Source organism: Juglans regia, chromosome 14 (assembly GCF_001411555.2).
Source record: "Juglans regia cultivar Chandler chromosome 14, Walnut 2.0, whole genome shotgun sequence".
Lineage (NCBI taxonomy): Eukaryota > Viridiplantae > Streptophyta > Magnoliopsida > Fagales > Juglandaceae > Juglans > Juglans regia.
In genome coordinates, this window is record NC_049914.1 from 18,184,722 (window position 1) to 18,210,625 (window position 25,904).

General features: G+C 38.4%; 1 non-coding gene across 1 annotated transcript; it reads right to left on the reverse strand.

The window, feature by feature from the left end:
- Nucleotides 1-19,200: 19,200 nt before the first annotated feature.
- Nucleotides 19,201-19,307, reverse strand: LOC118344611. Its single transcript, XR_004798391.1, has one exon. It is a non-coding gene; the product is annotated as a small nucleolar RNA R71 (small nucleolar RNA).
- Nucleotides 19,308-25,904: the final 6,597 nt, after the last annotated feature.

The window sequence follows — 25,904 nt, forward strand, 5'->3', positions numbered from 1 at the left end:
TCATTGTTAGTGCTGTTATGGGTTTTGACTTACTAAGGTCTCGTTAAAACCTCATTGTGCTAGTCCCACTACAATTTCGCTCATCGTAATCGTAGACTTTGATGGAGATGTAGCTCAGGAGGGTTACCTTGAGGGAGAAGGACCAGTCTAGCCTAAAGAATAGCCATGGGGGCTTGTCCTCATTAAGTTTATAATCTTGATAAAGTTTAGGATTTTTATTATACTTAGGTGACAAACTATGTATGGTATTTTATATTTTGATTTGGATAGAGGAAAAATGTTGGTATGTAATTATATTTGGAATGAAGGAATAGTGACTTATGGATATTTTTAGTAATGAATATGTGAAATTTATCTAGTAGTACTAGTGTTTGTCTTTGACTAATACACTTTACTAGTTTCGCTACAATTTTCAATACACGTGTGTTTGGCATATGAATGCACAAGATCTTCTGGGCACCACAACTCCTTGACCAACCACAACCGAGGGCTAAGGGCACCATAGTTTGGTATCGGAGCTTTTATAGCTCTGGGTAAATTCATAATGGCACTTAGGTACAATACTAGAATATGAGGCTATGATCTTTAGCATGTTATGCTTTAATCTCTAGTATCATAGGCTCAATCTATTAGTGAGTAAGTTTGAATCTTGGTAGTTTGGGATCGAGCGTGAGAGTGAGAGGCTTGGATTGATTTGGCAAGAATACAATATGGTGCGACTGAGGATTCCTCGTAATGGACGGCCCAAGGGAAATCATGTAGAGGATCAAAATTGTAATGATTGAAACCAAGTCATGGCTTGAGAGATCAGCCGTATGATGAACATGTTGCAGCGACAACATAAATTTTTCCAGTAACGACTACAAATACAACAAGTTAAACACCCACGCATTGAACAAAGAGGATGTAGGTACGAACGATTCTTAACCAATTGATATCCGGGATTCTTTTGGAATGAAAGGTTGATGAAGGCTGAAAAAGTAGATTAAAGACATTGAAAGGACCTTTGATATATGCGGATGCATGGAGGAGCAAAAGGTGCTATATGCTACCTACTTATTTCATAGAGAAGTAGCGGTTTTGTGGGATGTTGATGGTCCCTAGACTTTACCACAAGTACATGGGCCGTGACAAATAGAACAGGGTAAAAGAGTATCGTTTCCACAAGGAGGAGATTCAAGTACCAATTTATAAAATCTCTTATATTATTTAGACGATCGCAAATTGATGTGATTGACTGCAGATTCTTAACTTGAAAAATCAAATATGAAAGGTTTTTAGGGCTTGGATTTCATCAATTGAATTCCTTCAATGAGTTTAAACCTGGTTGCTTGTATTAATATTTTGCTAATTACAATGACCAAATTCCCTTTTTTATCTGATATCCTCTTTCAAGGTATAACACCTATACCTATATTAATCCTATATCTACAGTCGTGATCATAGAAATTAAATATAAATTCATTATGCTCGGTGGAATTCTTGAATGTAGGTCACAAAGGTTTGTATTTATCTTTAAACTACACTGCCAAGGTTTGATGAATTCACGAACTAATATTGAACTTCAACTTTCGTTACTTCATTCAACATCTTAAGCATGCAATTCATGGCTAGTAAATTGCAAGAATGAAAACCGAAATCATCCAATTGCAATTAACAAAGGGTATTCAATACAACCATACTCAAATCATATCCAAAATTCAATGACTACATCCTAGCCCTAAAATAAGAAAACTAGCAAATCATAACTAATAAAATAATCCAATTATTTCTCAAACATAAATTCGAATTCAACATCCTTAATAACAATTCAGCAACTAAAAATCAGAGAAAGAAAAAAAAGAACTCTGTAATTGCAAAAATCGTGAGCTTCGTTCTTCCTTCCGGAATTACAGCTCCTCCTTCAATCCTCCTTTTTTTCTCTTTACCAGTCTTTTTTTTAGACTTCTCTCAATACATAGCTAGCTAGAAGTTTATCACTGTTTGTTCTCATCTATTTTTAATTTCAAAATGTTTTTGTTATGTGCCAGCTAATTCAAAAACCTGCCATCCATATCTGCAACTGAAAATTCAATCAACTCAAAACCAATTCTCCTTTCAAATTTTAAAATTGATTTCCCCCATATTTGCTGCAGAAAATCTGGAACTCTTGGCTGACCGACTTCCAGCTAGGTTTAAAGTATCAAAACGACACAGTTTGGAGTTGGGTCCTACACAAAAGTATTAGATCTCATTCTCAGATTTCCAACGCACCTAAGTTTGCTTTATTCTAACTTCTAGAACTGCAAATACAGGCTGAAAACCAAAATATGGTATGGGCTATAGTAAACTTCTGGACAGATTCAGACTTCAACGTTTCTGCTAAGTCTTGAACTTCAAAACGGCAGAATTGGATTTTGTTCTCTTCATAAAAGTTTTAGGTCTATGTCTTAGATTTCCATCAAGACAAACAACACCTAAAACCAAGGTCTATAGCTCCAGTTAGAAGCCTAAAATCGAACAGTGTTCTAATTTGACTAGACCATACCAACTAGGATTTGCGCTCTAGGCCTAGCCCGATTTCTGCCTCTTCACATTATCTCAATTTCAACCTAATTCAATAATTAAATACCTACAAAATACCAAGAATTCTCAAGAATTAAATAAATATAAAAGACACCAAAAATTCTAGACAAACGAGCTAAGAAACATACCAAACACTCTGAATCAAAACAATTAGGACTAAGAAAATGTGTGAAATAAATTCTCACATCAGATGCGAAGATGCAACTGATAATCATGAAACTGGAGTCCATGGAAGTCATCACCTAAGAGGGGTTTAAAAGGGAGTTTGATGACTGATACTTCCCTACCATAGTGAGGTAGTAGAAGTCAAAAGAATTTGCCAGTTTGATCCAAGGTGGCATGATGGTTGAGTAATATGTCGCTAAGTTTATAGGGTTGGGGAGGTTTGCCTTACATCTCATTGCCACGGAAGTGATGCATGCAAAGCAGTTTTAGGACGGATTGCAACCACAAATATGTACACAAGTGGTTTGTTTACAAATACAAGACTTCTAGAGGCAAGTAAATGTGGCCTCAATCGCTAAGTGTAAGCATTGTAGTCTGGTAGATGTGATGACGGGCCATAAATGAATGACATTTGTGGGTGAAGGAAACAGCTCCGGATCACCTCAAAAGTTTGTATCTACATATGGGGTGTATCCACAAGCTACTCCTAGAATGTGCATGTGAGGTAGGACGCCATTGTGTAGCCACTGCAACAAATCCCACAAATGGGATTGAAGCCAAATTGCACTCTCATCCTACCAGAGCTTCAAAGAATTAAATAGAAAGATTGACCAAGGCTCCTATACTAGCATTTGCAGATCCCTCACAAGCCAATGGTGGTCTTTAGTGATGCATCTAGATATGGGCTTGGATGCATCATAATGTAATAAGGGTGGATAGTGGCATATGCCTCACAACAATTAAAGGACCATGAGAAGAACTACCCTACCTATGATTTGGAACTAGTGGCAGTGATCTTCACCTCTAAGATTTGGCGACATTATTTCTATGGAGAAGCCTGCAAGACATACATGGAGTACAAGAGCCCGAGGCATCCCTTCACCCAGAAGAACTACAATTTGAGGCAAAAGAGGTGGTTGGAAACCATAAGCAACTATCTGTACGAGACCAAGTATCATTCGAGGAAAGGCAATTCACTCACTAATGCTCCAAGTCAGAAGTCTCAGATAGAGGACGTGGTTGGACCTTCAAATATGAATTCTCTCCTCATTGGGATGAGGAGACTAGTATTAGAGAGTTTACAACAGGAAGAAGTCCTCACCTCATTACAGAAGATAAGGGCGACAGACTATGACGAGTCAAAGGAGCGGCAAAGAGAGGATTCGAAATTACTAGACATTCAGTGAAGGGTCAAAAAGGAGAAGGGGCCCATGCATTTCAATCTTAGTAAGAATGGCACCCTACTGTATAATGGTCGAAGTCTGATCTGGACAAAAATTTAAAGATCAAGGAAGGATACTTGTCGAGGCTCATTCATTGCCTTACTTGGTACACCCAGGGAGTATAAAGATGTAGCAAGACTTAAAGAAGAAGGTTTGGTGGGAAGGGATGAAGCTGGATATCGACCACTTTGTTGCAAGATGCCCTACATGTAGGCAAGTGAAAGCAAAACATTAAAGACCTCCTAGGAATTTACAAGCCCTACCCATCTTGGAGTGGAAATGGATATTGCTATGGATTTTGTAGTTGGATTACCAAGGACTCCAAGCGAGGAGAACTTAGTATGGGTGATTGTGGATAGGTTGACCAAGAGTGTTCATTTTCTTACAGTTACTAATACAGATTCCCTAGGGAAGACAACTTGATTGTATGTAAAGGAAATATTTAGGTTACAAGGAGTGCATATGACTATGGTGTCAGTTCGAGATCCAAAGTCTACTTACCATTTCTAGAAAAGCCTACAAGCGGCAATGCGCACCAAATTAAGGTTCAAAAGCCCATATCACACATAGACAGATGGTTAGTCAGAGCGGACCATCCATGCACTGAAGGACATGTTGAGGGTGTGTGGCTTGGACTTTAAGGACACTTGGAAGGATCATATCCCACTCATTGAGTTTGCCTACAACAACAACAATCAGGTGACTATCCAAATTGCGCCGCATGAAGTTCTATACACAAGGAAGTGTAGGTCGCTTCTATACTGGGATGAAGTTGGGGATAGCAAACTCATTGGACCAAAACTAATCCAAGAAATGAAGGACCAAGTCAAGGTTATACGAGAGAATATGGTAACAGCACAAAGTCAATAGAAAAGTTATGCCAACATAAAGAGAAGAGACTTGACATTCGAAGAAGGTGATTGGGTGAATATCATGGTGTCACCCATGAAGGGCGTGAAAACACTTGGAAAGAAAGAAAAATTCAGCACGAGATATGTTGGGCCTTACCAAATAATGGAAAGGGTGGGCCCAATGGCATATAGAGTTGCATTATCGGCTGAATACCATGAGGTACATGATGTATTTCATGTCTTCTCCTTGAGAAAGAGTTTCAGAGCTCAAAAATCCTGAATAATTAGCCTGCAAGATTCAGTCACAACCGAATCTTACTTACGAGAAAATGCCAATACAAATTGTAGACTAGAAGGAGCAAAAGCTACAGCCCAAAATTGTACCCTTGGTAAAAGTGTTGTGGGGAAGCCCGGGAACAAGGAGTTCACATGGGAAAGCAAAAAGGTCACGAGAGAATAATTTTCCTAATTTGAGCCACAGTAACTGAAAGATCATGTGCTTTAATAAGGGAATTTATGCCATTGGATGAGTAGGTATGCCACTATAAATGACCTTTAAACCCATTTGTCTTAGTAACAAAACTCTTAGACATTTTGAGAAATATCACTATGGTTAGTCCCATCCTTGCTAATCAGGATGGATTGTCTCCATACTGTTCCACATGATAATGCAAGTAGAGAGCGTCTTTGTATTGATCAGGGGGAGTGTTTCCCATTTTGTTTTAGTGGAAGCATTTCACCTGTTGGCCAGGTCAAGAGATTCCCCATGTTGAACGGGTGGAGTGATTCTCAATTATGCTTCAGTGGATGTATTTCACGTATTGACGAGTAGAGAGATTTCTTGTGTTGAATATGTGGAGTGATTTTCCAATATTTTTGTGGATGTATTTCATGTGTTGGCCAGGTAGAGAGATTCTCCATGTCAAATGGGTAGAGTGATTCCCCATACTTGATGATATGTGTGATGATTCATGAATATGATGTTTTGCTCATATGGTGATTTCTCGCATGCTTATGATATATGCTTTTCATTCATAGGGTGATTCCTTGCCATACTTATGACGTATGCCTGCTCATTCATAAGGTGATTCCTCGCCTTACTTATGATATGTGGTTTTAGCCTTATTTACATGAAACTTGTGTATTCATATCCATCATCATTGTCTCTCGTTGTTAATGCTATTATGGATTTTAATTTATTGAGATTTCATTAGAATCTCATTGCAATAGTCTCACTACGATTTTACTCCTCGAAACCTTAGACTTTGATACAAATGTAGCTTAAGAGGGTTATCTCGAGGAAGAATACCAGTTCAGCCTAAGAAATAGCCATAGGGGCATGTCCCCATTATGTTTAAGATGTTTATTATACTTAGGTGACGAGCAATGTATGGTGTTTTATATTTTGATTTGGATAGAAGACAAATGTTGGTATGTAATTAAATTTGGGTTGAAGGAATACTGACTTATAGATATTTTTAGTAAAGAATGAGTATGTGAGATATCTCTAGTGTTAGTCTCCGACTAATACCCTTTACTAATACATGTGTGGTATGGCATACAAACACACAAGACTACCACTAACGTAAAGAATGTGGTCGTCTGGGTTGCATCCTGGTCACTATAGCTCCTCGAAAAACCATGACCAGGCACTAGGGATGCCACCGAATTCATGAAGAATTTAAATGGAAATTTTGAAGGGAGAGGATTTATAGAGTTTTAGTTAAGGCCTAATTTTGTGATTTTGAGTTTTATGCTGTTAAATAATCTAATTAACTGCTTAATAAAATAGGATTTGAGGTTAATTGTGTAGATAAATTTAATTTGGGGTAAAAATCTAATTGTAAAAATAAATAAAGAGTTTAGTTTAGGGTTTCCAAAAAACTTTTTATAAAAATTTAAATAGGGATAAAATAAGAAGTCTAATTTAATGGTATATAACTTAAGCTGAATTATAAAAATTTTACGAATATAAATATGTAATACAATCCAAGTGAAATAATGAAATTTAATATTTAAAGTAAAATAGCGTTTCATAGTGCGTTTAGGTGTTAAATTGACTTTTAATGAAAATGGATTTAAGAATGAATGAAATAATTAAAGATAGTGATTTGGATGAAAAATTGTAAAATTAGAAGTTAAGATGGGCAAAACTATAAATTGAGACACCCCTGACTCTTTGTTGGTGATTTGGAGGGTTATCGAGATGCTAAGATATGTAATGTTGGGTTACACACCACATACGCTGATAACAGTAATATGTGTGGCACCCTCGACTCTCGATAGTTCTTTGGCGAGGAACCGTGGTGCTTGAGATGCCAATTAGTGGGTTGTACCCCTTTTGATCAAGTGAGGGTTGTATGCCTGTATGCAGAGCACACGTGTGTGACAAGAATCGCAACGAAAATAGTATGGGGATTAGTCGAACACTAATCTAGTAGTACCAAAGAAGTGAACAATTAATCCATCATTAACAGTAATAATATCCATATGTCCCTATTACTCCATCCTGTATACAGTAACAAATCATTATAAGTCCATCACTTAAATAAAAAAAGTACTAAACCATAGATTGTTCATCGCCTAATTACAATAAACAACTTAAATTACAAATTAGAACTAAACGAGGGTAGGCCTCCGTGTCTATTCCTCAGGCTGGGCTGGTCTTTCCACCACGGGATAATTCTCCTGGGCTACATCTACATAAATGTCTATGGTTCCAAAGAATGAAACCTCAGGTGGGACCACCACAGTGAGATTTCAATGAAAGCTCTGTAAGTTAAAACCTATGACAGTACTAAAAATGAAAGACAATGAGAATGGATTTGCATGCACCAATTCATGTAAATAAGGTTAAGAGCACATATATTTTAGGCATGGCGAGGAATAACCCTCTTGAGCCCAAACATATGTATTCATAAGAATGGCAATGAATCACTCTCTTAAGCAAAAGCATATATATTCATGAGCATGGTGAGGAATCACCCTCTTGAACAAAACATATATATTCATGGAATTGTCATAAGAACACCAAATATGGAAATCACTCCACCATTCAACACAAGGAATCTCTCTACTCTGCCAACATGCGAAACACATTCATCACAACACAACGGGGAATCACTTCACCCATCTGACATGGAGAATCTCTTTATCGGTCAACTCATGAAACACCTCCACCCAATCATCAGAGAGAACTCTCTATTTGATCAACTTAGGGACTCTCTGTATTCATGATATCATGTGAAGCCCTATGGAAATGCCCCTCCTCGATCATCATGGGGATTCCTCTACCTGCATGGAACTCGCGGTAACATGCCGCCCAAGAATGGTACTTGGAATCCTTAACTACATCTCATGAGTACAGAGCACAATGAAAGCACATCACTTTAAATCTCATTGTCTTGAAATCACATAATCAAAGTAATCAATAAATATAGTGAGAAAAGTATGCACTTTTATGAGAGAAAGAAATGAAAAGTTGAATATGCAAATCCTGAACATACTCACAACATTCACCTCATACTTCTAATATAATTGTAGGAGTAAGCCTTCCTAAATAGTATTCTAAATACTAACGGTTGCACTGGAGTGACGATCCTTAGATTGAAGAAATTTGTGAGCACTCGGAGTCCTTCAAGTCTTCGAATAGAAAAGAAGAAAAGAGTGCTGAAGTTCTTTACGATCTCTAAAGTGAGATGTTGACTATTATCCATTGTCTTTTATATGGCAAGACTGCTAGTTACAGTCCTAACATATTTTGATGTTTATTTTGACCTTTGCCTTGCTTGAATGAGAGACCGATATTGGCTGTGCATTTGTCCTCTGGACTTGAAGAATGGTTGAGACCGAGTGACTGATGGGACTATTTGTGCTTGTATCTGTAGCTTGCCTTGGGATCAAACCCGCAGTCCCTCCCCTTATTGTGTCTCCCACATAGCGTTAGGCCATACTTCTGAGGTCAGATGATATGGCTTGTAGGTCCTATTCCTCCTTCCCAGGTGTGCTCCTATTGTGCCATCTTTAAGATAACATGACCCTTAAGTATGACACCTACTGCCCTCTAATCTCCTTCATGTTATCTTGGAGTGCTCCCAACCTTGCACCAAGCTTTTCCTCTCCCATTGCTGGCCCTTTGTATGGTCAACATATCCTTCGCTTGCCTGGAACCTTCCTTCGTCGCCTTGTGCTGTTCCCGCATCTGCCAAACTCCCTACAACGTGTAGCTTGCCTTACTTCCACCTTGGCCGCAAGTTGCTTGTCTGGTTGTCTCCTTGTCTCAACATTTTGCCAGCATGTGGAGATTCCTTCTCTCATTTTGGCAAAGTTCTCACAATATGCATGCTCCTAGCATGGTGCTAAAAACATGAATGATTTGCAGTGAAACAAGCCATTTAACTAAGATTTGAGTAGTGCTATATATATGTACAACTTTATGCACAATATTATATGTATTGAGTAACCACCCTAATATTAGATTTTTCATTTTTAATTCAAATTTTGAATTTAGAGTTTCAAAATCTTCACCATTTCAATAATTGACACGTCAACACGTATGGTTATGTGCATAAAATTGTAAACATAAATAGCATTTCCCTAATATCTTTGTACTAGATGAAAATCTTAAGACCACAACATCATTAAAGTACATCTCCACAAGTCACAAATACATCCTAAACCCCATTGTATCATTACATGACCATAAAAAAGAGAATATAAAAGTGGAAATTCCAATGTTTATTCCATCAAAAGAGAACTTAATTATAAATAAACACCCACGATCTTTTCCAAAAACCTCTTGATCATGTATACCATCCTTAGTTCTTAGCGTGATTTTCAAGACTGACCGTACCCTTCCTCAAAGCTCTAGTATGCAAAATCTATAGCCCCGATGATCGGTACCGTAGTGGGACTACCATGGTGAAATTATAAAATCTTGGCAAGTTAGCTCTTCGAGACTAGGCTCATGATAATTTGCAATGAAAAATATTAACAAAAATATAAATGCATGAGAATGAAAAGCAAACAATGAGACTCTTCCTCCATATTCTCGAACATCTTTATTCAAAAACTTTCTCAGCCATTTTTATTAACTGTAGACCATGGCTTCCCTTAAAAATCCATGCGCATGTCTTGCTTCCTTCTTCACAACTACAAGTAACGTCCATTAGTGTGACTTTGTCTCAAGAACACTTAAGGTTTCGCTCATAAATGTCCTTCACCTGAAGTTTATCTAGCCTCCACTAGCCAAGGGCAAGTCTTGCAACCTAAGACTGTTACATTCTCATCCAAGATCGTTGATAACCCAGCATCAACCAAGGGGACACCATTTCATCGTTAAGCACTTCAGAGTGGCCACGAGAGTTCTACTAGGATAAATCTCCAACCTATCTTGGGGTCGTGATCCAACTCTCATGATATTCTTATAGGATATTGTATTTTTTAATAAAACATGCTCCTTATGATAGACGCATGGGTAAGAAGTAAACGAGACAATTTCATGAATAATAATAATAGTAATAATGGAATTTGCAACATCGTGTGTAATATGCAGTCATAAGATACAATGAACAATTATGGTCATAGGGTAACTTAATAAAAAATGCAAAATCAAGCAAATCGTTGATTTGTTTATGGTCTGTGAGAGAACATGGTTTGGTTAGACTAAAGTATAGGATGACGAATTTCTAAGGAGTGAATCAAGAAAACAAAACTTAATAAGTTGAATTTGTAAACAAGCCCTTCTATTAGCATACCCCTTACATTTCATGGACCCAAAAACCTAGCTCCCTATTTTATGCATGCATGCCAAGAACCCCTAAGGGTTTCCATTCCAAGTCTTCCACTTAATAATCTAATCAAGTTTAATCTTAATTAAACACCTTTCTAAGTTATGTAAAGCATCAGTAAGGACTTAATAGGGGCAAACCAAACTTGCCAAGGTGGGTTTCTTTCTTCCAACAAATCATAAAATCCAAGCTTAGATTATAATGTAAACTGAGCTCCATATTACCCAAAACATTATGTTCATCCATTTAACAAAAAAAAAAAAAAAAAAGAGTTTGCATCTTACCATTTTTCTTCAAAGGTCTTGGGTTCACAAGAAACATAGATGTTCAAGATTTCATAGATTAAAAACCAAGCTCTTGTGCCTGGGATGCGAACTGGTCTGTCGTATTCCTTTCGATTGAGTGAGGGTTATGTGCCAGTATAGAAAGCACACATGTGTAATAAGAATCATAGCAGACAAAGTAAGGGGGATTAGTTGGAGAGTAATCCAATAGTACCAAAGAAGTGTAAAATTGCTCCATCATTAATAGTAATAATATACATATGTCACTATCACTTCGTCCCATATATAGGTATCGACCATCATAAGTTCATCACTTACATAAAAAATTATTGAGTCAAATCTCCCAAAATACAAGAAGGCTTTAAACCATAAACTTCATGTACCAGGTTCACAAAATTAAATGGATTTCATATAGCCAATCTAGGGACGATATTGTCACGCCCATCCTTGTGGTAGGACTTTTTACAAAATATTTTTATTAAAGGACGACGGGAATTACCGTTCGATTTAAAACTTTTCACTTGCATACCCAGGGTGCGAGACTCCACGTTTATAAATTAAAATGTGCTTTGGGATAAAAGAGGTTTACAGCGAAAAATATTAATTTTTACAATAAAAGGCCTCTCGTACATTTAAAACTCGTGCCTAGACTTCCGTGCTCTTCCCCATAGGCCGTGTCCGTCCTGATCATGCAGTTCCTGTAGGGGAGGGACATGCATAAAAACTAAAATGAGTCGAAGACTCGTAAGCATTATTTCATACAATTAAAATATAACAATATAGGTTTTCATTCATGCATTCATCATTCATACATACTATTACGTGCATGCATACGTGTCATACGTACGTTCATTTGAAAACTTCACTGGATGGGGTTTTTCTCTTTTAAACTTGGGCATCCTTTTCGTAAAACGTTTATCCCGTCAGTGCCTTCATTTCTTTAAGAGTTCGTGCATGCTTACGTGCATACGTGCGTTCTTTTGAAAACGTCACTGGACGGGGTTTTCCTTTCAAAAGGCTTTCCTTTCTTTAAAACGTGTCCCCCGTCAGTGCCTTCATTTCTTAAAGATTCATGCATTCGTGCATGCGTTCGTACGTGCATGCATACATCCATTCGTTCTTATCACTTTCATAGGCCAGTACACACTGTTACACCCCGTGTGTTGGGGTTAGCGGTCTTCCTTTGGACCCGAATTCCGGTTGTGGCCACGGGTTGGGAATCCCTTTCATAGGGGGCAGCATTGGGTGCACTTCCAGTACTACTTACCCGGTATTGCAATATGCCCATTCATTGGTACCCTTTTTCATTCATTCATGTGACCGTTATGTATCTTCATACATTTCATGCTTTCGTTTCTTTCTTTCTTGCTTTTCATTCTTTCATTCATTCGTTCATGTCAGCTCGAACGAGCTGGAGCTTTCATTTAGTTCATTCTTTCATTTAACAGTCCTTTCATGAGAAAACATTTCTTTTCATGAGAAAGCATCGTTCGGGGCGTAAGCCCGAAAATCGTTTTTTCCTTTTTCAGTTCATTTCAGTTTGTTCCTTTCTTTAACAGTTCGTTCGTCAAAACGTCATTTAAGAACATACATGGGCTTAAACGTCAGCTTTCATGGCATCCATAAGCATCACCTTGAACGTCGTCTATCATGGCATCCACGAGCATCACCTAGTGGCGCACATGAGAGCGTCGGTTCGTAGGATCCATAAAAACATCCGTTGTCATGCCTTTCATGCATTTTCATCAGTTTATGGATTTTCTCAGAAAATACATACAATAGATACAGTGTATAATTATCCATTCACATGCGTACAATTAATACTTTGGGTGCGTAAACAGGGGTTGCCAAGGAGGGGCCGTACATACTTATAGCTTTGAACACTTAGCATTTTCTTTCTTAAAGCATCTTTCGTTTCTTTTTGTAAGCATCTTAAAAGAAAAGCATTTCTTGTATCTTGGAAGACTCTAGAAGAGTATAAACGTAACACTTATCTGGACTCCATGCTGTTTGCATGTCATGCAGTCCATTCATGTGCTTGTCAAATGGCAACCTACATGCATACACATACCTTAGCATCATTTTCTATCTATTGCATAAGCAACTTAAACTAGAAATAGAGCTACATATCACTTAGAACACTCTCCTTCTATCCCATGCACTTACGTGCCCTTTACTATGCTAAACCCTTCAGAGACCACTTACGGTCACCACATCTTCTAACTCAAAGTCTTGCCTCGAGTGCTCATCCACTAAAGTGAACCCATGATTCACCTTAGAATTAAGACACTAAGACATTCGTCTTACTCTTCTTATTGAACTCATCTCGATGCATGATTCAGACCGACTAAGTCACGCATCCCAATCCTAGACAATACATCCGTCACTATCTTCATGCACCTTAGCCCATACTAATCCTCATTCCCATCCATACAAGCCACACGGCTCTAAGCCAACTCTGAGGCTTAAGCACCGTGTAATTGTACTAATGACAGATTACCCATTACATATGGTGAATCCGTCCGACACATATGTCTACCCAGATTACATGTACCTTACCCCTTCATCACTTAATATCAACATATGACACGTTGATCACCTGCTTGTATAAACAAGCACCATACTCCAATGTCAACCTTCTCTTAACCCGGCTATCATGACTCTTCATGCTACCAGTCCTTTTTGACAGTTCATCCCAACACTTAACACGACAAGACTCCATTCACAACTACACCTTATGTCATCATGTCACATAGCCCGAGATTGCTCCAGAGCTACATTGTGACCTTGTCGCGTTACCCAACATTCTGCTACGTCAACTCCTAACTCATCACGAGTACGGTTCCTCAAGTACTCCCGCCACATTGTGACATCTCGTCATGTTCCCGTTACGCCATTCCTACACTCTAACATTTCACCCGTCATAAGCATGACTGCCCATAACCACGCCACTTCGTGACGTTGCCCAGTCATGCTTCCGCTGCGTACTCTCACATTTGTTCCCCTACTTCGCCCATCACAAGCACAACTGTCAATAGTCATGTCACTTCGTGACATTCCTCAGTCATGCTTCCGCTGCGCACTCTTATACTTATACTACTATTTCACGCATACTCCTAGCCATAAGTCCATCACGGTGACACTTGCCACCTCGGACTACAGGCTACGCCATAACTACTTCGGGACATTGTTCCACAGTTCCCGACACTACCCATCACGTTCCACGCCCATCAATCACATAACCATCCTTATCTCTACGACACGCCTCACGGAGTGTTGCTGCCACGTGGAGTACACTTCACGTATACTCTCTTCACATACGCCACATCACCACTATGACATACCCGCCATATGATGCATCACTATTTCACATGGAGTACACTCCTTGTCTATTCCATTCACATGCATTACGCCACATCACCATTATGGCATACCCGCCATATGGTGCGTCACTCCACCGCATGGAGTACACTCTACGTGTACTCCCTTTACATACGCCACATTACCACTATGGCATACCCGCCATATGGTACATCACTCCATCACATGGAGTACACTCCACGTGTACTCCCTTCACATGCATTACGCCACATCACCATTATGGCATACCCGCCATATGGTGCATCACCCCATCATACGGAGTACATTCCACATGTACTCCCTTCATATGCCATACCCCACACAGAGTATACTCAGAATGTACTCTTCTCATTCCATACTACGTCAGGAGGGTATATTTTACATATACTCTCCTTGTCACACATTACGCCACACACAAAGTACACTCCGAGTGTACTATTCCCATTCCATCTGCCACATCACCAATACAACACATACTCCACAACTACACTACACGGCAAGTCCACAACACTACACAACATACTTTCCAATTACACCCAACACGGCACAATACATCTCCATCCAACACATATATGCCCAACACCTCACATTCGCATCACATCACATCACATCACCACACTACACAGATATACCCAACACTTCATCACACAACACCACATCATAATACTACAACTCCAGAAATACTAACAGCACAGTCCACAACCTAGTCAACTAATCAATATCTAACATAATTAACGAGGGATAGAGGGTTATACCATCGACGGGATAACCCGTGCGTTGGTCATTGATCGTCATAGCCGATGATGTCGGAAGAGTCGTACGTGGCGGCTAACCCACGTACGTTAACTGTTTAGGCGTTTGGATAGCTAGGTGTGGTCTTAGAAGGGCTCGTGCTGGCCTTGTAATGATGGCAAGGAGCGTAACACGGAGGATCTAGCTGTGTATAGTGGCGGTCAACCACGCGCAGTGGCTGTCCATCACGTATAGTGACTACCCACCACTCAAAATGGTGGTTTGGACCTAGGGTTGGGCTGAGGGGTTGCTGGTGGAGCTCATGGTGGCACTGGGGTGGCGCCATGGTGGTTCACAGCGGCGGATCTGGCCGCACGATGGATGAGAAGCCGTGGGAGAGTGAGAAAGAGTGTGCGTGCATGGGTGATAGATTGGGACTAAGGGCGGTTGGGATAGCTTGGTGGTGGCTTGAGGAGGCTGAAGGTGGCGGTTACACGCCATGGGTGGCGGTCCACGACGGTGGAAGGTGTGCAACCAGTGCGTGTGAAGAGAGGCAGCTTGTGCGGTGGAGAAGGGCTTCTGGCCATGGGTCACGTGGAGGAGGAAGGGGGAGGAAAGGGGAGGTCCATGGCAGTGCTTGGTGGCCGTGGGTGCCGCGTATGGTGGTGCTAGAGGCAGCGCACGGTGAAGCCGTGCGTGGGTCTCCTCTTGCATGCTACGGGGAAGGTGGCTGCATAGGAGGAGTTGAGTTCACTGGGGAGTGGTGGCCGGTGGTAGAGGAAGCTGCCGTGGGAGTGGTGGCTTCGGAGGACGGCGCATGGCAGCGCTACGTGCACCAAGCCCATTTGGGATTTGCATTTCCAGCGGGGAGAAAGGAAGAGCGTGAGAGAGAGAGCCTAGGCTAGGGAGGCTCACCGGCGTGAGGGGAGGCCTGCGGTGGTGGAGGTGAGAGTTGTCGACGCACGGCAGCACCGGGCTAAGACATGGAGCTACTCGGCGTGAGGGATGCAGCGTACAACGTATTCTTGAGGGAGGAGAGAGAGAGAGAGAGTTGGGGGAAAAGTGGGGGTCTGGGTATTTAACCCAGTCCCTTCGTCTGGGGATCCACGTAACGATCTAACGGTGGATCTCAAACACTGATTTGAAAATGCGTAAATATTAACTTAATTAAAAACACTTAGAGGAATTAAGGTAGAATATTATTTTAAACTGATTTTAGTTTATAAAATAATATTCCTTCGTTTTTAATAAAATGATGAAGTCTCACTTAACATATTAAAGAGAATAAAACCATTTAATTAATAAAAGATTTCAACATAATTTAAATAACATAATATCTTAAATAATTGAAATCATTTTACTAATAATATTAAAATGATTTCCGACGATTATAATATTTTTGGAGCTCTTCAAGAATATTATGATTGTCGTATTTAAGATCAATCTTAATTCAATAACACTGAGAATATTCCTTATAAATATTTTCAATATATTTAAAATACTGGGCATGCCCTAGAAGTCACACAATATCTTTCGAGACACACCATCATGGTTCGACATGCATAACGTGGCTCGCAGTCGCCAGTGAGTAGCGTAGATGATCACATAATCTCTACCTTCGAGATTTGCTTAAGTCATAAAGACAAGACATACGTCAGAAATGAGAAGCGTACGTAAGAAGGAAGGAGCAGGGTATGACAGATATTTGGCCTTGTCCTGGTCAACAAGTTTTCCTAGATCCTCAAATAGCTTAAGCACTTCACAAATAAAGCGGTCGGCTACCTCTAGTCTTTCTTCTACAAAAGGCTCCGCTAAGTGCTCAGGGCTTTTTAGGGCCTCCTTAATCATCGGGGGACCTTGATAAATGTTATTTTTATGTAATTTTTATCACTCTTTTATTTATAAAAAGTGTTATTTTCCCTTCAATACAATTGATTTTATTTTATTTCTACATATTTTTATTTATTTTCTTGGATTTGAAGGAATAAGAAGATTTATTACAAAATGAGAGCATTTTGGTAGAAAAGAAGAGGCTATGGATTCAAACCGATGAGAGGCAGTGAGATTTGAAGAGAGTAGATGAGATTTGGGTGAGGAGCAAAGAGATTTATCTCGCCCAAAAGTGAGAAGACTTACCTCTCGGTAGGCGAGCAAACTTGTGACCAGAAGGTGCGAAGATTTGGCGACAAGGCTCTAGGAGTTTGGATTTGGCGACTAGTCTAAACGACCAACTTAAGAGACCAACCTAAACGATATCATGGGTAACAACTAGAAAAGGCGAGAGGAATCTTTCATCCCGGTCGGGAGTCTTTCCACTCATTAGGTGAGGAGAGGGCCGTGTGGTCTTTGTGACCTCCATGCCCATTCATTTGTGACTTCCACTCCCATTCATTTGTGACCTCTACACCAGTTATATTCAATGCATATGACATCTACTCGGTGGGATAATTCATCCCAATCTAGATCAATTAGTTGCTGGCCACCAAATCTGAGTTTCGCAATGAATCTGTTGGCGACCAAATCCTCCCGAACGCTGCAATTCAAGCCACATATCAATGAATCTTCCATTTTATATAATCCCGTTATTTTTGGGATAATTCCTTTTATGTTAACATTTATCTTTAGAAACTAATTTCCAGATCTTTAGGCGAGATTTTAGCCGCAATTATCTTGTTTCCAGATTTGAATTTTGACATCTATTTAATCCAGTCTTGTGGGATGAATAGGGGAGTTCTGAATCTGAGTCGAGAGTTTTTATGTTTTAGAGTCTGAGTCTGAGTTTAGAGTTCCAGAATTTATTCTTGAAGTGTTCTTTCGAGAAGGTGGAACTGGAGGGCAGAGGCGAGAGCCACATGCCTCATCAACCAGACTTCAACGAAGAATACTAGTTTTATTCTTTTTCTTTTTAATTTCATTATGAACTAATTCTATTTTCTAGAGTTTTGATGTAGCCTAGCATTGAACACACAGTTTATATTCCAAGTTATTTCATTTTCAATATTTTTATGATTGAGTGTTTATTCCTTATTCTTAATGCTTGCAATTTTCTAGTTAATTATTGTTTGATCTATTGAATTACAATGAGACTGAGAGGTGATTTACGATTAAAACTCTAGGATTAAACACCTTAGTTGAGTGAAAGCAGAGATGCTTTAACGCGACTAGTGTGATTTTCAAGAAAAATCTAAAGAACTTAATGAGTTTCCAATTAGTTAAATTCACATAGAGATATGGAGTTATTTGTTGGAGATATTTTTGATATTGTTCAAGAGAAAATATTGAATAGTTAATGATTTTTTATCATCAAATTACGATAATTGGGATAATTGGGATTCTATAACAAGGATGAATAAACTGTGTGGGATTTGCTAGGTGAAGTCAAATGCTCTTGATCTATTCTTATTCTTTTTAAAATCTTAATTTTAATATTATTTTCTTCAGTTTAATTTAGATAAACCATTCTTCAAATTTCAATACTCAATAACATAATTATTACCTATGGGTTCGATAACAGTTTTCTTTAAAACACTTTACTACTTGTTATGATTCTGTGCACTTGCAGATATATTTTTATGCGAACAAGTTTTTGGCGCCGTTGCTTGGGAATAGTTATTTGTTATTGATGTTGATACCAGCTAGATTTTTACTACTTTGGATTTTATTTTATTTTATTTATTTTAAAAAAATTGATTTAAATTAGATCTCAATTTGATTTTTCTTTTCAGGAATTAGAAGTGCATGCCCCGATCTAAATCATTAGAGCATACTCCTTTCGATCCCGAGATTGAAAGAACCTTATGTCGGATCAATAAAGAGAAAAAGAAAGAGGTCGCCGCATCTAAAGTTAATATGGCCAATCAGGAGCACAAGGCGTTAAGAGTATGCAATGCCCTCGGTCAATGGGGCGACATCCTGTATAAGGCGGCCAACTATACAGGCCAATAACTTTGAGATCAAGTTGGTGATGATTCAAATGATCCAACAAGTCGTCCAGTTTGGGGGGCTGTCACAAGAGGATCCTAATGTCCATATTGCAAAGTTTTTAAAAATTTGTGATACTTTTAAACATAACGGAGTGACAGATGATGCAATTCGATTGAAACTTTTTCCTTTTTCACTTAGGGAAAAAGAAAAAACTTGGCTGAATTCTTTGCCAGCTGGCATCATCACCACCTAGGAGCAGTTGGCACAAAAACTTTTAGCGAAATATTTCCCTCCAGCCAAGACATCGAAGTTAAGGAATGATATCGCTACCTTCACCCAATTTGAGGGTGAATCATTATATGAGGCATGAGAGAGATACAAGGATGTATTGCGCAAGTGTCCACATGATGACCTCCCAGCTTGCCTCCAAGTACAAATGTTTTACAATGGTTTGAGATCCATAAATCGATCTATGGTTGATGCAGCTACATGAGGAGCATTAATGAGTAAAACCCCTAAAGCCGCATATGAACTTCTGGAAGAGTTGACGTCTAACAACTATCAATGGGCTACAGAGAGAGCAATACCAAAGAAGACGGCCAACGTCGTTGAGCATGACTCTATGTCCGCAATTGCAGCTCAGTTGGCAAATCTATCCAAACAAATAAGTAAAATGAATGTTAATGCTATTCAAACTAATGTTGTTTGTGATCATTGCACAGGAAATCATTCAAGTGTAGATTGCCAATTGGGGAATCCTTTTGTCCAACCGAATTATGAACAAGCCCATTACGTGTCCAATTCCCAACGTCAAAATAATCCTTATTCAAACACATTCAACCCCGGATGGAGAAACACCCTAATTTTTCATGTAGCAATAACCAAGTGTCGGCTAGACCACCTCAACAGTTTCTAGAGTAAGAGAAGAAGCCGACACTTGAGGATATGTTTATGCAGTACATGCAAAAGATTGATATGGAAATGCAAAAGGCTGATATGGTGATCTAAAACAACTCAGCCTCAATTTGCAATCTTGAGGCACAAATCGGTCAGTCAAACATGCTTACCGAAAGGACAGTAGAGACTTTACAGAGCAACATTGTGACCAATCCGAAGGAACATGTCAAAGCCAAAACATTGAGAAGTGGGTAGACGTATGACCAGTCGGTAAATACCAAGCGAGACGCAGAAGCTGCTGAAAATGTGGGGTCCAGGAAGAAGGAAATCGAGTACGAGGTGAAAGAAACCGATCAGGATGTGACTGACCAGCAAGTTGAGAACACTAAAGAAAACAAAGGGGCTGCAAAATCCAAGAAATCTAGGGAGTTTATTTCTAAAACTTCTTCTCCTTCAATTTATGATCCACCATTTCCTTTTCTACAGAGAATAAGAAAAATAAGATTGACAATCAGTTCTCTAAATTTTTTAGTATATTTAAATAACTGCATATTAATATTCCTCTCATTGAAGCTTTAGAGCAAATGCCTAAATATGCAAAAATTTTGAAGAATATATTATCAAACAAGCTGAAGTTGGAGGAGCATGAGACTGTGATGCTGACTGAGGAGAGCAATGCAATTTTACAAAAGAACCTGTCGCCTAAGTTGAAAGATCCGGGGAGTTTCATGATCCATTGCACTATAGGAAATTCCTAGTTTGATAACGTTTTTTGTGACTTGAGAACAATTATTAATCTAATGCCTCTCTCTATTTTCAGGAAATTAGGCTTAAAGAAGCAAAGCCGACCACCATCTCTCTACAATTTACAGACATATCTATTAAATACCTGAGAGGACCAATTGAGGATGTACTAGTGAAAGTTGATATGTTTATCTTCCTGGCTGACTTCATTGTGCTTGATATGGAGGAGGACGTGGAGATTCCTTTAATATTGGGCTGACATTTCCTAGCAACGGGGAGAACTAATTGATGTCCAGAAAGGGAAACTCGTTTTGAGGGTTGGCGTGGAGCAAGTCACGTTTGACATATTTAAATCTATGAAATTTCAATCTGAGGTACATTCTTGTTTTCAAATAAGCAACCGAGACATGGTCAAGGCCAACAAGACTTATAGAGCTGGATTTCCAAAGCTACCACTTGATGTATGTCTTACTCACTCTACGTCTAATGAATCTGAAGATGAAAAGGTTAAGGAGTGTGAAAGATATTTGGAAGCTACACCTTCCTTTTCTCCTTCAATAAAACCGAAAGTGGAAGAACTAAACTCATCTCTGCCAACGTCTCCCAAGCTCGAACTCAAACTGCTTCCATCAAATTTGAGGTACACCTTCTTAGGCCAGGACTTTACTTTTTCAGTCATTATTAATAGTTCTTTGAGTGATGTAGAGGAAGAGAAGTTGTTGAGAGTCTTGCGGGAACACAAAATGGCCTTGGGTTGGACCATCTCGGACATCAAAAGAATTAGTCTTTCAATTTGCATGCACAAGATTTTAATGGAGGATAATTTTAAACCAATCATCCAACCTCGGAGGAGACTGAACCCATCAATGCAAGAAGTAGTGCATAAAGAAGTATTGAAGCTTTTAGATGTCATGATTATATATCCAATCTCAGATAGTGCATGGGTAAGTCTAGTGCAAGTCGTCCCAAAGAAAGGAGGGATAATTGTGATCAAGAAATGACAACAATGAACTCATACCGATGAGGGCAGTCACGGGATGGCGAGTATGCATAGACTTTCAAAAACTCAATGATGCAACTCGGAAAGACCAACTTAATTATGATACTACTGAAAAATAATTGTTAGCAGTTGAGTTTGCCTTTGACAAATTTTGTTCTTATTTGATAGGCCAAACCAAGACTGTTAAAATGGATTCTGCTACTAGAGTTCGATTTGAAAACAAGAGATAAGAAAGGTATCGAGAATGAGGTGGCCGACCACTTATCTTGCATTGAGCTTAAAGAAGCGGTTGGCGAGGAGAATTTTCCAATTAATGAGACCTTCTTGAATGAGCAATTAATGACTATACAAGTTGTTTCATGGTATGCTGACATGGTAAATTATTTGGTGTCCAGAATTCTACCGGTCGAGATGACATATCGACAAAAAAAGAAGTTCTTCTCTAACTTGAAATATTATTTTTGGGAGGAACCTTTTCTATATCGGCATTGCACAGGCTAGATAATCAGGAGATGTGTGCCTAAGGAAGAGACGGATGAGTTCCGCAATGATGCGTATGAGAATGCTCGGATTTACAAAGATAAAATGAAAAGATGGCACGATAAGCATATTCTAATAAGGAAATTCAAAGTCGGGCAAAAAGTTGTATTATTTAACTCAAGATTTCGACTCTTCCCGAGAAAGTTGCGCTCTCGGTGATCGGGAGCATTTGTGGTAACCCGTATCTTTCCCTATGGGGCAGTTGAAGTCCATCATGAGACAAAAGACACATTTAAAGTAAATGGACAGAGATTAAAACCCTATTATGGATGAAGACTTTAACTCAAAAAGGTGTTCCATCGATCTTGCCAGTAATAAATGATGAATGGACAATGTTTAGCTATAGACTTTAAATAAAGCACTTTTGGGAGGCAACCCAAGTTTTTTTATTTTATTTTATCAAGTTTTATTTTTGCTTCATATTATTCATTTTCTTTCATCTTGCAGGAACGATGAGGCGAGGAGATCTCCAGGGAGTACAGGGCTATACCTTCAAGGAAAATATTCAATTGGCAGAACTGGAAACAATCAAGGGAGCATCTCTTACCTTCCCTCATTCTTTGCTTTAGTTTTTCTTCATTTTTCCCATTGAGGACAATGTGGTATTTAAGTTTGGGGGGGAAAGGATATTATTTGCTCAAAAAAAAAAATGAAAAAATAAAAAAAATAATAATGATGATAAAAACAATATGGTTTGATGAATAAAAAAAGCCTATGATAAGAATATAATTGAAATTGATTATAATTTTTAGGAAAAATTCTCATTGTTTAAGTCTAGTTGTTAATTCCTTACTTGATCTTGCTTAATTTGATATTTTCTATGTTCAATGAATGTTTCTTATGATTATTAATTGTTTTACATAACTAGAGAAATTTTTTGTGAATTTGTATGGTCTCAACTTACTCTAGAACTTGTTTGATTACACTCGAGGCAAAATCCTAGGGAAATGATTAAGGCATTCTTTGGATCGATTGAGTCTTTCAAGCTTGCTTGTTTATTATCTTTATCTCTAGTCACCCCTTTGAGCTTTATTAAAATATATTTTGACCTTATATTTTATTTCTTGTAAACCTCATATTCCCTACCCTATTTGAGCTTAAACATTGATTTCCTTACCTTTCAAGAAAACTAAGTTTACACAAAGTCACAGACTCACAAGAGCATGAAAGGCAAGAGAGGTAGAAGGTCTACAAGTAAAGTTAAGTATACCAATATTATCAAAATCATAAGTTTGGGGGTGTGAAGAGTCAACTCGTCTACTGCGTGGCCAACAAGAAAAGGTCGACGAGAGTCATCCACAAAGGCAGTCAAAAAGGTTTGGAATGTTTACAAAAGAAAAAAAAATAGAAGAAAAATTCAATTTGCCGAATAGAGGATAAGAGAGAGATACTTGAAAGTGCAATAAAGAGAGGTATGTTGAGAGATTTACAATGATTGAGAAGAGATGTTTGTGTTAGAAGTGAGAATGCTCTATTTTTTTGTTGATGTTCAAACTTAAGTTCTCTTGCTTTGTTTGAATCCTACATTTTCTTTGTAGCCCTCACCCTAGCCTTACATTACAAGCTTAATAAAGACCTATTGATCCCTAGTAATAGTTTTTGTTCTACATTAGTGGAGGTGATTTGAAAAGCAAGCCTATGGCTTTTTTAGAGATCCATTATTGATTTACTTGTTTGCATAAAACTATCCGGGGAGCTAATGATGAAGTGAGAATGATGGGGACGGATAATGCGGTGGAATTGAGTTTTGAATTAACTTTTGGACTGGATTGATCTTGAATGACTCCTCTGAATTATAAACTTTACACAATCTTTGAGGCATTAAATTTTGTGAATCAAACCAATGCTTATTTTAATTGTCTTCCTTTCTTCTTTGCTCGAGGGCATGCAAAGCATAATTTTGGGGGTATATGATAAGTGTTATTTTTATGTAATTTTTATCACTTTTTATGAAAAGGCAAGAGGAATCTTTCATCCCAGTCGGGAGTCTTTCTACTCGGTAGGCGAGGAGAGGGTCGTGTGGTCTTTGTGACCTCCACGCCCGCTCATTTGTGACTTCCACGTCCATTCATTTGTGGCCTCCACACCAGTTATATTCAGCGCACACGACATCTACTCATTGGGATAATTCATCCCGATCGTGATCAATCGGTTGCTGACCACCAAATTCGAGTTCCGCAATCAATCTGTTGGCGATGAAATCCTCCCGAACTTCACAATTCAAGCCACATATCACTGAATATTCCATTTTAGATAATCCCGTTATTCTTGGGATAATTCATTTTATATTAATATTTATCTTTAGACTAAATTTTAGTCACAGTTATCTTGTTTCCAGATTTGAATTTTGACAACTATTTAATCCCTTCTTGTGGGATGAATATGTTGTGGGATGAATAGGGGTGTTCTGAATTGGAGTCGAGAGTTTTTATATTTTAGAGTCTGAGTCTGAGTTTAGAGTTCCAGAATTTATTCTTGAAGGTTGTGTTTAGATGTTAAAGTGAGTTGAATTGAGTTGAGTTGAGATGATAAAATATTGTTAGAATATTATTTTTTTAATATTATTATTATTTTGAGATTTGAAAAAGTTGAATTGTTTATTATATTTTGTATTGAGATTTGAAAAAGTTGTAATTATGAGTTGAGATGAATTTGGGATCCAAACGAAGCCGAAGTGTTCTTTCGAGAAGGCGGAACTGGAGGGCAAAGGCGAGAGCCGCATGTCTCTTCAACCGACTTCAACGAAGAATACCAGTTTTATTATTTTTCTTTTTAATTTGATTATGATCTAATTCTATTTTCTATTCAGCAGATTGGACCCTGCTTGCGTTTTCCCATGGTTCTCTAAACGTGTCACAACTTCTACCATTCCAGGACGAATGGTAGTAGGTACTACCATAGTGAGATTTTGATAAATCTCAGCAAGTTAAGAAATAACCTACAATGAGATAATATAAGTATACAGATGTAAACCATGAGAATGAATGCATGGATATGTAATTGACCAAAAATCTTTTTTCTTGCTTGTACTATTTTATTTTCTTTATTTTTCAAGGAAACTCTGGACTTATGAACATGTAACCAAATTTCAAGCTAACCAAATAACAAAATGCCAATTTCTTATTAATCTCTTGTACTCTTTTCAATGTAGTGCACTCACTAGCATTAGGCGCTATTTCGCTCTGGAATGCTTTAAGAATAACCTATTCGAAGTCCGTTGACTATTTATTGTCAGCCTATGGGTTACCACTCCAATTTAGGCACTCTAGAGTGAACAAAGGAGTTTCACTAGGATATTCCATCATTCTAGCATCTGGGGTTGTGACAAAACATGTACTTAACTTTTCAAAATGCACAATCCGAAATGCATGTGACATTTACTTGGAGTAAACTTGTTTTCCTTTGTTGTAAGACCTGAATATGCATGCCATGGACAATGAGGTATTCAAGTCATGAAGCAAAGTCATTGACCACATGTCAAAGTGAGCCTTTACGGCTTTAAAATATTAGAACATACGTTAATTTTATCACAAAACATGGAATAAGAGCTCGAACAATCATATGACAACTCGGTTTATGGCATGTTATATCTAAAGCAATAAACAATTTTTAAATTCGGTAACAACAAACATGGTCGAGCATTTCAAGCAACGATTTCCAATCATTAAAGATATTTATTCAATTGCAAGAACATACTTAGTTGATTTACAAAGTATGTGACAAACAAGCAATTCATAATCCAATTTAATAAATGACATGCAAAGTTCACTTGCTACATACAAACATTATCCAAAAGTTGGTTAAGAGCTAACTTACAAATATCCGAAGAA